This window comes from Protopterus annectens, chromosome 12.part0, assembly GCF_019279795.1.
Source record: "Protopterus annectens isolate FY-2018-M chromosome 12.part0, PAN1.0, whole genome shotgun sequence".
Classification (NCBI taxonomy): domain Eukaryota; kingdom Metazoa; phylum Chordata; order Ceratodontiformes; family Protopteridae; genus Protopterus; species Protopterus annectens.
This window is the reverse complement of record NC_056746.1, coordinates 1280001044-1280018625: the sequence shown is the minus strand read 5'-3', so window position 1 is coordinate 1280018625 and position 17582 is coordinate 1280001044.

Below are 17582 nucleotides of genomic sequence, written 5' to 3'. Positions count from 1 at the left end.
TTTCAAAGAGCTGTGTCCAAAAGTAGCATATTTGATTTGTTTAAGTTGAAATAAACCTAGCTGAATAATAAAAATATAATGTAGTAGTATGTGAACTCTGTCAACTGTTATCAGCACACAAACCTACAAACTATTTTTCTTGTGTTATTTTTTTTTTTTACTTTTTTCCCAAAGTAAAGTGACCTGGGCCTTATATAACCTTCCAGCATGGAGGTAAACTCCACTAATCACTAACGTCTCCTTTTTTAAGCTCTAGCCTATGAAATCAGCAATAAAATATCCCTGGCTCTTTTGCTAAACTGAAGCATATCTCTTAATTAATCATTCATGGCACCTCCAATACAGCTACTCATTCTTCACGTTTAACACTAAAACCTTGCAACCAGCAAATTTATACATACATAGGAGACCATACATTTATCTGAGACCCTGGCTTTTCTTAAAATATATACATTATATTGATGTTTTCTATACATGATTAAAAAAAAAACATATATCGTTTCTAGCGCTAGGACTTTGAATATTCAGAAGAGCAAAAGACAAAATATTTTAAATCTTTTCATTCATATATATATATATATATATCTAGGACACATGCTCGACTAGCATATGTCCGAATCACAAAACATCGAACACACATACGCAAAAGCGCTTAACATCAAAAAGCGCTTCCGTGTATGTGTAGTTCAAAAAAAAAAATTACGTTTCTGCAGGAGGGCTTTGCCCCTGAACCCCCCACACCCCCCCTACTTTATTATTCTCACTCCGAGATTGCACTACAGTGGGGAAAAGGGAATTTTCCTTTACTCACACTGTAGTCTGATCTATAAAACAGGCACACATACACGGAAGTGCTTGTCGATGTTAAGCGTTTTCGTGTGTTCTGTGTTTTGTGATTCGGACATATGCTAATCGAGCATGTGTCCATATATATATATAGATATATATATATATATATATATATATATATATATATATATATATATATATATATATAAAACCCACATGGCTGCAAAATTTCTTAAACCTTTTATCTTCTGAGTGGCATGCACTGTAGTCTGATCTACGAAACAGGCACACATACACGGAAGCGCTTGTCAATGTTAAGCACTTTCGTGTATGTGTTCAATGTTTTGTGATTTGGACAAATGCTAGTTGAGCATGTGCCCGGATCCCATATACATATATATATATATATATATATATATATATATATATAAAATATATATATGTGTAGATATATATATATATATATATATATATATATATATATATATATATGGATCCCCTTTAGATGTCACTTCACCATGACGGACAAGGTGAGAACCCGACGGACTCGGTAAGTGTGCAATCGAGTGAGGGATTTAGTATTAGGGAGCGGACAGGTAAGTGTGCGATAGTGAGGGACTGTAGTTTTAGGGGGTTAGGTGCAGGTAGGAGTAGTGACGGACTGTGGGTTTAGGGGTGGGTTAAGTGAGTTAGGGTTAGGGTGTGGTAGGGGGTAGTGTGCGGTTGTGTCGGACCTTAGGGGGTTAGAGTTCACGGTTAGTGCGTGTATGGTTGTGTGTATTGGCGGTATTGTGTGTTGGCAGTCTGTTGGTGTCGGTGATTTGTGTTTCGGCGTTGTGTCGTTTCGGTTAACTGAAGGGGATCCATATATATATATATATATATATATATATATATATATATATATATAGATATATAGATATATATAAAACCCACATGGCTGCAAAACTTCTTAAACCTTTTATCTTCTGAGTGGCATACACAACATTCAAGCGTATACCACTTACACAGATGCTGTGATAAGTATGCCCTAATATGGTGGCAGGCGCCACTTAGTCAATGGCAAGACAGTCAGGTTGACAGGCATACCAAAATAGCAGACTGTTAATTAAATAAATAAGTATATGATAATTATTGTAGAAAGTTGTAGAAAATAGTTCACAAAGTCTCCATCACATAGCAACCAGGCACAATTTTCAGTGCTTGTTGTTTCCTATAGTAGAAATGCAGACTTTGACAGACACTGGTGAACATGTTTTTATATAGTATCAGCAGCATTTAACAGTCAGTGGCCAGACAGATTGCTAGGGACATCAAAACAGGATGCTTGCTCATTAAGCAAATATATACTTCAAAGCATTCTATGAAGCTGTTCACAAAATCTTCCACAGATACCAACAAGGCACAATCTTCCCAACTAGTCATTTACAACACTAGAAATGTAATTTTAACATGGTCAGGTCTATATTAGAACACCGAACATTCAAAATGTCGGGTGTTCTAATATCGAACCCTAGCAATCGAAAAAAAAACATCGAACATTCGGAACAGCGAATTTTTTCCTAGGGAAAAAATCCGCTGTTCCAAAACACATACACACAACACAAGCACACCAAACAAACAGCAATCCACACACATACACCTAAACTCTAACACCTAACCCTACACTAAACTATACAAACACCACTAACTATCTACTTACCTTAACCCAAACCTTAACCCTAAGGTCTGTCACTATCGCACAGTCACCTCGCCCGCGCCCTAACCCTAACTCAACTAACTTGCCCTAACCCACATGTCCACACAATCGCACACTTACCTGAACCCGACCCGTAACTTGCCAACAGAGCGCTGAAAATACTGTAGCAACAGAAACGGATAACCAAATTATTTCCCTAGGAAAGAATTCAGTTTCCTGTTACTTCGATATTTTCAGCGTTCGCTGAAAACGGGTAGATATTAGAACACCCGACATTTCAAATGTTCGCTGTTCTAATATAGACCCACATGGTCTAATATGAATACACCCTTGTATAGCAGAAATAACCTGCTAATAGCCAATGGAATACATTTGTTTTTTTTTGAGATGTTGAGATGTTTACCGTTAAGTTTAGAGATATGAGTCAATGCTGAAGACATTGTTTGTTGGCTTGGCCTAAGCATTTGTATAATAACTTGTTAAAATAATAATAATAATAATAGATTGCATAATAATCTGCATTGCAAGTGTACATTATTAGGAGACATACATATAAAAAGCAGTTGCTAGTGGTCAGTATGAGGGATATATCATATAAATTATATGAGGGATTGTTGAAAAGAGTGAAGATTATAAGGCTGAGAAAAACAATCATGAGGTACTACAGATAGCTGAGAATGGGTGAGATGAATACTTGCTTGAACACTCCTGGAAGAAAGTTTTAAGTCATGATAGGCTAAAATTGTTAAGCTTGAATTGTCAAAGGGTTTGGACTAGCTTAACATGGAAAATGGTGTTGGAGGCTTTTTAAATAGCCTGAGGAGTATTGCATTTATTAAGCTACCTCTTCAATACTTTTACACATGTGATCAGTGAAGGAGAGAAGGGATATACAGGTCTTCTGCCCTCTATGGAAACCACATTGGTTATTGTTAAGTGAATTAATTAGGACTAAGTGGTTTTCAGATTATTCTCAGTTTGCTTTTAGTACCATTTTAAACAGGATAGAGAGAAAAATCCGATGATATGAGACTGGGAATTTTTGTATGGGAATGATCACTGCTATTTTTTACAGTTAATCAGTAATTTTCCTGTGCAGATCATGGGAGAACTATATTCTATCACTGAAGTCAGTGGGTGTGAGGCATTGAGCCAATCCTGAATGGCATGGACACATCCACACTTAGACACAGACATGCACAAACACACACACACACACAGGCAGACACACAGACACACGACAGACACACACACACACACACACACACACACACACACACACACACACACACACACGCACACACACACACACACACACACACACACACACACACACACACACACACACACACACACACACACACACACATGCACACACACACACAGACACACACACACACACACACACACACACACACACACACACACACACACACACACACACACACACACACACACACACGCAAACGCACATGCACACACGCACACACACAGGCAGACATACACACAGACACACACACACGCACACACACACACACACACACACACACACACACACACACACACTCTCTCCCTTGCACACACATATCTTTGGCTAGTTTATAAATTTAACACATTTACCTTTATGCTTGGATTTAAATGTGTGAGTTGAAAACCTACTAAGCACAAGGAAGAAATACAGACTTTGCACAAAAGGCACCCTGCCAGGAACTGAACTGTGCATGAGGGCAGGTACTATGGGCAGCAATAATAGTTTCTTTGCCAATTCAGGCTCCTGGACTCAGTGATCTGTAATCGTGGCAAATGCTTATTGGACCATTTGTTTAGATATGAAAGCAGGACTGAGGTCAAAGTAGTGTTACAGTGGGAATTTTTAACTGGGTATTTGATAGGCCAGTGTTGGACAGAGTTGCAGGTTGCAATTTTTTATGTATGATTGCAAGGTGCAAGGGTATTTTTCCAGATTATCTGAAGGAGTAGTAACTAGATAGGATCGGTTATGATATTGAGTACATCTGGACAAATGTCTCTTCAAAATGGAACAGTTCTTAGTAAAATAGGTTTGGTCAGTTGATAAGAGAGGAAGTAGATCTTTCATATTTGTACATTTAGCTTTATTTACAGGATTTTTATGTTTTTTTCTAAAGTTACAGTGGAGTTGCCAGATTTAGGACATTTGTTAGTCTGACGGTGAGCTTGTGCAATATCTCCTTCTTGCAGGTTTTACTGAGTGTGGTTGAACCAAGGGAACGTGAAACACTTGTTACTGACAATCAATACTTTTTGGTTTCAGCAGTGTTTTCACTGAAATAGTTTTCACCCTTCATCCGTGAAACCTAGTATAAAAATGTAGATGAAGGGAAGCATATGTATTTGTCAGCATTTACAACTTTTAATATATTAATAATGCAGTACTTGCTTTTCTACAGACATTTAAAGCCATGTGTCCCCTGGCTCAGATATGTGCTCTAATTGTACATAGATGGATCCTTTGTTAGCATGTACATTATTAAGACTGGAAATGGAAAAGAAGATATTAACAGTACGCTGGTGCTGGACTGCAATTTCTTACATTTATATTTTGTTAAAATAGGGTTGCTTGTAAATGCATTATAATGCACAAAATAGGTAACTGAATGTGTGTGGTTTGGTGGAGGGTCTGTCTTGTTTTAAGGATTAAAATATGACATTTGTCACCTCCCAAACATTTTGGTTCATTGTGGCTTTAAAAAATAACCTTCAGTAAATTCTGTCAGAACATACTTACAGGGCATGTAATATTCTACAATTGCCCACATGATAATCTAGAACAGGGCTACATTCTGTCTGAATGACTAATAGAACTGTGTGTGCATGCCTGTCTACTTCAAAAAAAAAAAAAAAACAGCGACACCATACAGAAAAATAAATGTGCACAATTAAAAATCATTTTCTTAAAATTTGATCTTCCTGTATAAGACCAGCTGTTTTCAAATTAGCAAAGTAGTGTAAGGTAGTACTTGCAAGGCCAATTTTCTTAGCTCCACATGGAAATGGTCAAGAGGAATATAAAATTGTAGAAAATTACTGAAATGTTTAAAGCCTCAGGAAAAATACTGTGGTAAAGTGCATAATGAAAACTCATTGTGAAGTCTAGAAAAAAAACTATTGTGCCTTGCTTGTGTTTTAAAATCTCAACTGGAGGATAAAATACTTTTTTATTAAAATGCAGCCATGTCTGCTTGTGTAAATGAAACAAGTTAATGGTTATCTTAAAATTCAGCTGCTAGGAACACACTTTATGAACTGCATTTGTTCCACAATAACTAGGCATGACAAAGGTGTGTGAATACACATGAGCTTGCTAAAGAAAGACCAAGGAGCTGTGCTGAAAGTTTACATTTCTTCTTTTTCATCTTCAAGACTGAAAATGGAGTCTGACAGATTCTAGGTGCGTGTCTCTCAAGTGTTGTAATTTTAAAATCACATCTGTCCTTGTCCTGCCAAGATTTGATGCTATGTTTAATAAATTGCAGACCTTTTAAAGAATGTGTATTCATGCAACAAACAAGATGACTGCATTACCCTTGCTAAGGTTAACTGGCTGCATATAAAACAGTGCCTCCCTTGCCCTTTTGTACATACTGTCCACCTCAAGCCCACAAACTATCTCGGAGGGACTTAGAGTATCCCTTGACGTCACAAAATAATGAGTAATTTCTCTTACTAAGGTCAGCCAAAAATTAGCTGCAAGTCATGCGAAAACAACCTCCTCTGCCCTGAGCTTGGCAATTTGGAAAGAAGAAGCCTATCGACTAAGTGTATCTACTCTTTTTTGCCACTGCTGCTGTAGTTGAATTGTACATACTGAGTTTTCTAAATTCTTCTTCATTAGTCCCACATCACAAGCCCTTTACAAAGTATTGATAGTAATTCATCAGCTCCACCCTTTCTTAAAGCAAATAAATTAAGTATCCTTCAATATTAATTACCACCAGTATAAATGTACATTTCATATATAGCGAAATGTACATTTCCATGCATCTCTTCTTTCCTAATACTTAAAATCCTCATTTGAATCACTGCTAAGCGTGCCATTTACTTGATTAAACGTGCAGATCTTTTGGTAAGAAATGTTTCTTTTCCTAGTACTTTATTCTGTCATCACATACTATTGCCTGGTAGTCTTTACTTTTTACCTTTATTATAGTTATCAGAATGTTAGCATCTATGCCACTGCTCTAACGGTTCAGTACACCATACATTATACTGTTCAGTACACAATACATTATACTGTTCAGTACACCATACATTATACTGTTCAGTACACCATACATTATACTGTTCTGTACACCATACATTATACTGTTCAGTACACCATACATTATACTGTTCAGTACACAATACATTATACTGTTCAGTACACCATACATTATACTGTTCTGTACACCATACATTATACTGTTCAGTACACCATACATTATACTGTTCAGTACACCATACATTATACTGTTCTGTACACCATATATTATACTGTTCAGTACACCATACATTATACTGTTCTGTACACCATACATTACACTGTTCTGTACACCATACATTATACTGTTCTGTACACCATACATTATACTGTTCAGTACACCATACATTATACTGTTCTGTACACCATACATTATACTGTTCAGTACACCATACATTATACTGTTCTGTACACAATACATTATACTGTTCAGTACACCATACATTATACTGTTCTGTACACCATACATTATACTGTTCAATACACCATACATTATACTGTTCAATACACCATACATTATACATTATACTGTTCTGTACACCATACATTATACTGTTCAGTACACCATACATTATACTGTTCAATACACCATACATTATACTGTTCAGTACACCATACATTATACTGTTCTGTACACAATACATTATACTGTTCAGTACACCATACATTATACTGTTCTGTACACCATACATTATACTGTTCTGTACACCATACATTATACTGTTCAGTACACCATACATTATACTGTTCTGTACACCATACATTACACTGTTCAGTACACCATACATTATACTGTTCTGTACACCATACATTATACTGTTCAGTACACCATACATTATACTGTTCTGTACACCATACATTATACTGTTCAATACACCATACATTATACATTATACTGTTCTGTACACCATACATTATACTGTTCAGTACACCATACATTATACTGTTCTGAACACCATACATTATACTGTTCTGTACACCATACATTACACTGTTCTGTACACCATACATTTTACTGTTCTGTACACCATACGTTATACTGTTCAGTACACCATACATTATTCTGTACACCATACATTATACTGTTCAGTACACCATACATTATACTGTTCTGTACACCATACATTATACTGTTCAGTAAACCATACATTATACTGTTCAATACACCATACATTATACTGTTCTGTACACCATACATTATACTGTTCAGTACACCATACATTATACTGTTCAGTACACCATACATTATACTGTTCTGTACACCATACATTATACATGGACTTATTCTAGTTGTTCTGTACTCCACACATTATACATGGACCGATTCTAGTTGTTCTGTACACCATGCATTATACATGGACCTCTTCTAACTGTTCTGTGCACCATACATTATACATGGACTTCTTCTAGTTGTTCGGTACACCATACATTATACATGGACCTCTTCTAGTTGTTCTGTACATCATATAACATTATACATGGACCTCTTCTAACTGTTCTGTACACCATACATTATACATGGACCTCTTCTAGTTGTTCTGCACACCATACAACATTATACATGGACCTCTTCTAACTGTTCTGTACACCATACATTATACATGGACCTCTTCTAGTTGTTCTGCACACCATACAACATTATACATGGACCTCTTCTAACTATTCTGTACACCATACATTATACATGGACCTCTTCTAGTTGTTCTGTGCATCATACAACATTATACATGGACCTCTTCTAACTGTTCTGTATGCCATACATTATACATGGACCTCTTCTAGTTCTGCACAACATACAACATTATACATGGACCTCTTCTAACTGTTCTGTACACCATACATTATACATGGACCTCTTCTAATGGTTCTGTACACCATACAACATTATACATGGACCTCTTCTAACTGTTCTGTACACCATACATACATGGGACTCTTCTAGTTGTTCTGTACACCATACAACATTATACATGGACCTCCTCTAACTGTTCTCTACACCATACATTATACATGGACCTCTTCTAGTTGTTCTGCACACAATACAACATTATACATGGACCTCTTCTAACTGTTCTGTACACCATACATTATACATGGACCTCTTCTAGTTGTTCTGTGCACCATACAACATTATACATGGACCTCTTCTAACTGTTCTGTACACCATATATTATACATGGACCTATTCTAGTTGTTCTGTGCACCATACAACATTATATATGGACCTCTTCTAACTGTTCTGTACACCATACAACATTATACATGGACCTCTTCTAGTTGTTCTGTGCACCATACAACATTATATATGGACCTCTTCTAACTGTTCTGTACACCATACAACATTATACATGGACCTCTTCTAACTGTTCTGTACACCATACAACATTATACATGGACCTCTTCTAACTGTTCTGTACACCATACGACATTATACATGCACCTCAACAGATCTGCCGCAACATAAACTGTACAGTCCCTTCTACCCTATTTCCCTGCCCACTGTTACTTTCCATCGATCCTAAACCATCTCAGGAGTTAGATAATATAAGCACCCATCACAGTTTTCACAATCTCTTTCAGCTCTACCACTATATCTTTATAAAAATACTTTTCACCTATAGATTGAACTTTAAGTACACTCTGTTTATGACTGATGTCTCCCTCCCACATTACCTGTTTAACTGTATCATTTCACAGCAACCTTTCAATATTGTAAAAGCCCAAATCATGTCCTCTTTCTGTAGGTCTCCACCAACCCCCAAAAATGTATTTCCAAAAATCTCTCTTTAAGATTTCTCATTCATCACTTGAACAGTGTAGTTTTCTTTCTGTATGGTCATTCTAGTGTTCCTACATCTCTATCATTGTACATCTTACAAAACTGAAGACACTATTAAAAAGTGAGACCTAAACAGTGAATATGCAAGGGTAAAATAACATCCCTGACTCAGGAGTTTGTATTTTATATACACAGTAACACTTCATTCATATACTGCTTACATATTTGCTACACTGTCCTTAGTAATAAAAAGTTTCACAAACTACAATAATCATATCTTTTGCACTCCCCATCAGTTTAAGTTCTAGCGCTTCAACCAATACATTGTACTTCGGTTTACATTTTTGAGGTGCATTTACCCTAATAATAATCCAACTGCCACATCACTACACACGAAAACAGCATTTCTGAAGCTCTTTCCTGAACTGTCTCCATTCTTTCGTTAAATCTCTAAAATCAAGAAAAAAGCTTAATCATTACCCCCATTCTAATGTATGTTAATGTGCTCCAAATTATGCTATGAAGAACTAAGTCAAATGCTTTCATCTAATTTGGAAATTTTACACCCAGCAGAGTACCCCTATCCAAGTTATGAAATTAAATCACAAGAGTTGAAATTGACAAAATTTATTTTCTAAAAGCCCACATTGTAAAGAGTACAGTAAACCGTATTCATTAAGAAAATTGACAAGTCTTTACCTCAGGATTTTCTCCATTATGTTTTCTGCTATCCAAGTTAGAGTTGGTGCTTTTTAATTCCAATGCTCTGTCTGCAAGGATCACCACATGCTTCCCAACTGGTTCCTTAAAGGCCACGTTAAAACATCTGAAAAGGGACCTGGCAACACCTCTGCAAATCTCACGAGTATCCTATCTGGCCCTACTGCTTTATCTTACATCTGGTTTGTTCCTGCATTATGCTTTACTAGTCAGTGTCTATCCTTTCACCAGCTCTCTTTTTCCTCTATGATTACACACTATTAATTTGTACTTTCATAAATAAAACTATCTTCCTTTTCACCATATTTGTTAATCTCCATCTCATTTGACCAGTTAACCTGGTCATCCTTACCGCTTTTCTCCTAAACAAAGAATTTGGGTAGGGCAATTAGTCCAATGTTCCATTACCTCTTCTCCTTCCAGCTTTAACAAGCCCTTTCCTTCTCCCTTACAGATGAATGTTCAGAATAGCAGTCATTTGTTATGCACGGTGTGCCAACATTACTTTGTGCAAGATTGGAGTAGAGCAGAGATCGCGATTTTGCCCTTCTCCACTGTAGTGTGATCTCAGACATGGTATACATAAGTTGCAGGGAATGCAGGGGGGCTTACCCTCTGCAAAAATGTTTTATTTTTATATTTTTACATGTTTTGTGTTTCAGACGTTTTAGATCAATATTTTGATGTTTGACAGTTTAATTTGCAATTATGTACATTTTATATATATATATATATATATATATAGAGAGAGAGAGAGAGAGAGAGAGATAGATACAGCTCTATACAGATTTAGGTAGATATAGATAGATATGTGTGTGTGTGTGTGTGTGTGTGTGTGTGTGTGTGTGTGTGTGTGTGTGTGTGTGTGTGTGTGTGTGTGTGTATATACATATATGCATACATACATACATACATCCATAAAAATGCTGTAAATGCACAAATTCATCCTCTCAAAAATAATGCAAAACAGCGTTAAACGTTTTTTTTCAGGGGGGAAATCCCCCTGCATCCCCTGATAATTGTATATACCAGCTGTGACATCGCACTGCACTGAGGAAAGGGCAAATTCCCTTAACCTCACTGAACCATGCTCCTGCACATAAATACAGATTTTCAATCAGCTGTGCCAGCTTCTTTTTGGGTTCAACATGCTGCCATTTTCTGTCCCCTATATTTTATATATGCATATATATATATATATATTGTGAATTTATGAGTGCAGTTTGCTCTGTCCAGTCAGCTACTTGCTGATAGAATGAATGACTCTGAAAGATGTTCAAGTGATTTGTTTATTGAAATTTTAAGATTTCAGATGAATGGAACATCAAACACATGCAGTAAGGTATGTGTACTTTTGGGAAACTAATGAGTGTTTGTGCAAGTGAAGGTGGGTTAAGGTTAGTTTAGGATTAGGTGAGTGGAGATCTTTAGTGTATTACATGTTTGCTGGTGCATGTTTATGTGAGCCATCTTGATTAGTGTTAATGTCACAGAAATGTTTCTTCAAAGGTAAGGTGCAGGGTTAGGGTTAGGATTAGGGTTAGTACGTATAAGTATCACCTTACTCATACATTTGCCCCTGCCCTAGCACTAACACTATCCCTGCCCCACATCTTTGAAAACCCCTGCTGGTCATGCTGCCGCTATTCAAATTAGGTATGAATATGTGGTGAGGTTTTCATAATTAGATCACACAAGGAAACTGTATGTTTGCTTTTGCTATCTTTTTTCAGTTTTGTAATTTTTTTGATGTCTCCACTTTTAAAATTCTGTTATTGCTGACTTTCGTGGTGATGTCTTGGCATTTTGATAAATCTTCTTATGTGTGTGTGTGTGTGTGTGTGTGTGTGTGTGTGTGTGTGTGTGTGTGTGTGTGTGTGTGCATGTATGTGTGTGATATATATATATATATATATATATATATATATATATACACATATATATATATATATATATGTATAGTTCTACTCTGTATGAGTGAACATTCTTAATATTCTTAATGTTGAATAAAAATACTGGCATTAAGATGTTCAAAAGTACAGAATATCGAACACCCAAAAGATTAACCCACAAAAGATCGAGAAAGGTAAACTATTTCCTCTCCTAATCTTCACAGTAAAACTAACAGTTGCCTCAAATTGTTTGAATAGTTGCAGTGTTATGGGAAGATTCTTTCTTTTTAAGGTATGATTTAGGGTTAGGGTTGGGGGATGGAGCAGCATGAAGGTTAGGGTTGTCACGCATTACTAAGGTGGTCGGGGGTTCCTCCTCCTCCTGCACCACCTTAGTAATGCATGCTAACCCTAGCCCTAATGCTGCCTCTTCCTCCAATTTTAACCCTACATCTTACTTTAAAAAAATAACTTCTCACAACACTGCCACTACACAAGACACACTTGAGCACACAAACACACACTAACAGCACTATATCCATACCCTTACCTAACCTTGACCCTAACCTTAAAATGCACACACTACCACACAAACATTGAACACCTATCGACTCAGTCACCTGATCCTAACCCTCAGTCTCAAACACAAGCACACTCACTCTGTCCAAATCCCACTGTCTCGATGAAACATATGCTTGACATTTTGATCATTCAGCTATTCATAAGTTTGATATAAAGCATAAACCATAGCACTTGTTGATGTGTGTACTAGTGTGGCTTAGATGTGGGCTCTTTAGGTAATTTTTTCTATATGCTATCTCTGCACTATCTCTGGTCAGAGTCATGGCTAAAAACAGTCTGCTGGACTGCTGCAGTCATTTGTTTGACAAATAAATGCATGAATTAGTTAATTAAATAACCAAGTTTATACAGTAATTAACTATATGGGTGTGGTAATCATAGCCCTGTTCACTGTGCAAAATAACAAAATACTTCTCCTCTTTATATTGTTAAGATTTATGAAGGTCTTTGTTAAGAATATATACCTCCATAGGGTGAGAATATGCATCTTTTTTTTTTTTTTTTGCAGTTGATGCAGAGGAGTAAGGCTGTGAGCGGTGGTATACGGTTTGGTCTTTCATATTACATACTTACCTTTAGGCCATCTGAAGTATCTAGCACCTGGTCCCTTTTGTTATTTGCTGCTGCTGCTACCGCCCCACCCAAGTAATGCTCTTCTTATATGGATTTTAAACAATACATTCTCTGTGGGGCCTGGCAGAACAGTGAACACAACTGCTAAGTAGAAACACAACTTTTCCATGGTAGGAAGCAGTTGAATAGATGCTTAAGCATAATGGAGTTCCAGTATCATTTATTTATTTATTTATTTATTTACATTTGTTGACCGGGAGTGTCCGACTGGACGTAAGTCCATTTTCAGCTGAGGCCCAGGGAGAAAAGCTCTACAGTTAAAATAAACAGACAGTAGTTACATTGGATTACATAGCGATTAACAATTTAACATAGCAATTACTTACAACATATTTACAGATGAAGAACATAGTACATCAGTAGACAACTAGAATCTTTATCTATGAAGTACATAACATACATTAACAAATGTTAAAATAAGAAGTTCCTGCTGTATAAGTACTAGGCTTATGAGCATCTGAGCTTGCTATAATCAAGGTAGTTAGTGGAGTGGAAAGAAAGGTAGTGGTTGGATGGGGTGGGTGATATTAGAGTGGGAGTTACAAGGGCATAGCCAGCATGTTTTTAGGTGCGCTTTTAGTAAAGTTTTGAAGTGGGTGCATGATGGTATGGAGGTAATTGTGGGTGGGAGGGAGTTCCATAATTTGGCTATGGTGCAAGAGAATAGTGCTTCACCAGCAGAGTTATTGGCTTTAGTGATCTGCAAGTGATTTTTGTTGCTGGATCTTAGTGGTCTGGTGGTGCGATAGGGTTGGAGTAGATTCTGGAGGGATGGGACATTTAGTGGATGGTTTACTAGTTTGTGGGCGAGTGAGAGTTGATACCACTAAAGGAGGTGAGGGAGTTCAAGCCAGCCCAGTTCAGCCAGTGAGAGACAGTGGTGACTACGGTAGGATGCCACTGTGGCGAATTTGGCGATTTTGTTGTAGCAGGTCTCTAGCTTGTTTAGATCGTATTGCCTTAGGTTGGTATATATTGGAGAGGCATAAAGTAGGGTGGAGATAAGGTGGGAATTTGCTATTGAAATCTTTGCTGCTTTGGTGAGAAATTGCTTATTTCTGTATAATGCTCCTATTTTTTTGTTGACTTTTTTTATGGTCATGGATATGTGAATGTCAAATTTTAGTTTATTGTCTATTTCCACTCCTAGCAATTTGGTGTGTTCAGTTGGGTATATAGTGGTGTTGTCTTTTGCTGTGATGTTAAAGTGAGAGTTGTTTTGAGTATGTTTGTTGGGTTGGAAAATGAGTAGTTTAGTTTTGTTTGGGTTGAATATTAATTGGGCATCGGATAACCAAGTTTCAACAGAGGAAAATGCTTTCTGTGTGACTTTTTGCAGTTTGGGTAGGGACTGGGCTGAGCAGATGATGGTTGAGTCATCTGCGTATTGTATGAGTGTGCCATGTTTGGTGGCAGAGGCTAGATTATTGGTGTAAATATTGGTGTAAACAGAGAAGAGTAGGTATCCAAGGATGGATCCTTGGGGAACCCCTATAGAGACAGGTAGTTGGGGAGATATGTCATTCTGCCATACAACGGATTGTTGGCGATCAGACAGGTAACTCTGAAACCAGTTGGTGACTGATTGAGAGAGGGATAGGTTATTGAGGACAGAGATAAGTTGTTTGTGTGGGACCATGTCAAATGCTTTAGATAGGTCTAGGAAAGTAGCAGAGGAGAGATTGCCATTGTTTTTATGCTGAAGGATAGTGTTAGTAAAGGAGAGTAAGGCAGTGGTGGTGCTATGGTTTGGTTGGAAACCATGCTGAGTACTGGAAAGGAGGTTGTTAGTAAGGAGGTAGTCTGAGACCTGAGAGTGTATGCATCTCTCTAGTATTTTGGAGAGTGGAGAGAGAATAGCTATGGGGTGGTAATTGGTTAAGTTCTGTGGAGGGTCCGCCTTTGTGGAGGGGAATTATATGTGATACTTTCCACAGTGTGGGAATGTAACTTTCTGACAGAGATTGGTTAATCAAGATGGATACTGGGTAGGCCAGAGCATCAGCTGTGATTTGTAGGTATTCACTTGGGAGGCTGTCTGCTGCTAATTTGGTGGGTTTAAGTTTAGTTAAGAGTTTTTTTTTTATGTTGGAGGTAGGTACAGGAGAAACAGAGAAGGCAGTGGGGAGATTACTAGTTGAAGGTGTGGGTTGGAGGGGGGTTGTATTGTTTAGCTAGTGATCGTATGGTTTGGGTGAAGTGTGTGTTGAATGAGGTAGCAATATTTTCTGAGGAGTGAGGGATGTTAGGAGGATGGGTACTGACTTTACCTGGGTGGAGGATGGAGTTTATGGAGGACCAGAATTGTGTGGGGCTGTGTTGTGAGGAGTCTAGGGCAGACTGGTAGTATTGGAATTTGTCCTGTTTTATTAGCTTTTTGACTCTATTGCATAGTTCCAGGAATTTCTGTCTAGTTGAGGGGGGTTTGGTTTTACGCCAGTGCTCCCAGGCTTTATCCCTGTTTTTCATTTCTGACTTAGTGCCATGGGGAGGTTTGTGCTTTGGTTTTGGAAAATCTTATGGGGGCATGGTAATTAAGGATGCTCAGGAAGGTAGTATTAAAAAATTCAACTGCGTCATCTAGACTGAGGTACTTTAGGGGATGCCAGTTACATTCTTTGAGGGATGGGATGAATGTGAGTGGGTTAAAGTTTAGTTTTTACGTATCTGACGGTAGATGACGAATCAAGGGGCTCAAACAGATGCCGTATGCTGCCCGGTTAAAGAAACTCCAGCTCTACTCAGTGGCATACCGCCTGCTCAGATGCGATCTGTGCCTGACGTATAAAGCCATGTCCAACCCGGAATTAATGGACATGCTGCACCTCAGAAAATCCAAATCCCATCGAGCCACGGCCGAGGGACTTAAACCTCAGCACTGAAATAAATAGGACATGCTGGAGGGACAGATTCATAACCCAGGGGCTCCCTTCACTCTGGAATAAAATCCCAGTCCAGGTTAGGCAGAGTCCCTCATTGACTCTCTTCAAGAGGAATCTTGATGAGTGGATGGGAGATCGTAGGTTTACCCCGGGTATCACTTCTGTGTCACTGTTAGACAGAGGCACAGTATACTAACCTTGAAAAAGGGCATAGCAAAATTAATTTAAAATAGGTGGCGAAAGCCATACACACTCTGGCTAGGCTTATAAATGCCCTAGGGCAGATAGCCTAGTATGAACCTATGAAACTATGAACCTATGACAGGTTTAGCTTGGTATAGGTATTTTTTGAGTAGGAATGTTGGGGAGTGATCACTGAGGCTATCTGATAAGCAGCCTGTTATATATGACTGGGGGCTCTTACTGACTAGTATCCAATCCAGGGTAGTGTGCTTGCTGGGGTTTTTATTTATCCTGGTTGGCGACTGGACTAGTTGGGTGAAGCCATGAAGGTTTACATGATGGGTTGGATGGTTGCCAGAACAGGATTGCCAGTCAATATTGAAATCACCTAAAATTATAGTTTCTTGGGGAGATGGTGGGCAGACCAGCTGAGGAGGTTTTCTAGTGGAGGGATGTTTTGGCCAGGTAGTAAATAGCATCCAATTATGTTGATGGTTTTGTTTTGGTTTATTTTGAGGTTGGTATATATTATTTCTTCATTGCCTATTTGTGGAGCTGATGATTTTAAGATCTGGATATTTAGATGCTGTTTAAATATTATAGCTACAACGCCTCCTTTCTTGTTTAGCCGGTCTACTCTTAGTATGCTGTAACCTCTAGGGAGTAATTGCTCACTGGTAATGTGAGGTTTTAGCCAGGTATCTGTCAGGATGACTATATCTGGGGAGTACAAGTCTATGGTGGCATGGAGTTCATGGACTTTGTTGGATATACTTCTTATATTTAGGCTTAGTAGAAGGAGGTCACTTGGCTTTCTATTGGCTGTAATATGGGAGAAGTTGTGGTTTCTAGTCTGATTATGAGGATTGGGGTTGGAGATGGTAGGGCCAGTGTTGGGGTGGATGTCGTCTCCACTTCGGGCTAGTTTTGATATGCATGAGGTTATTAGTTTTCTCAGTTTTTGAATGTGTTTGTTTATAAGGGAAACTTTATGATTGTGCTCTGTGGGTAATAGGTATTGTGGGAGGGTTACTATGTTAAGTTGTAGGGATGCTTTATGTTTGAGTAATATAGTTGGTAGAATATGTGGGGGGTGCATAGGGATGGTTCTTGAGTTGGTGGGAGGGGAGCTGAGTGAGGGTGA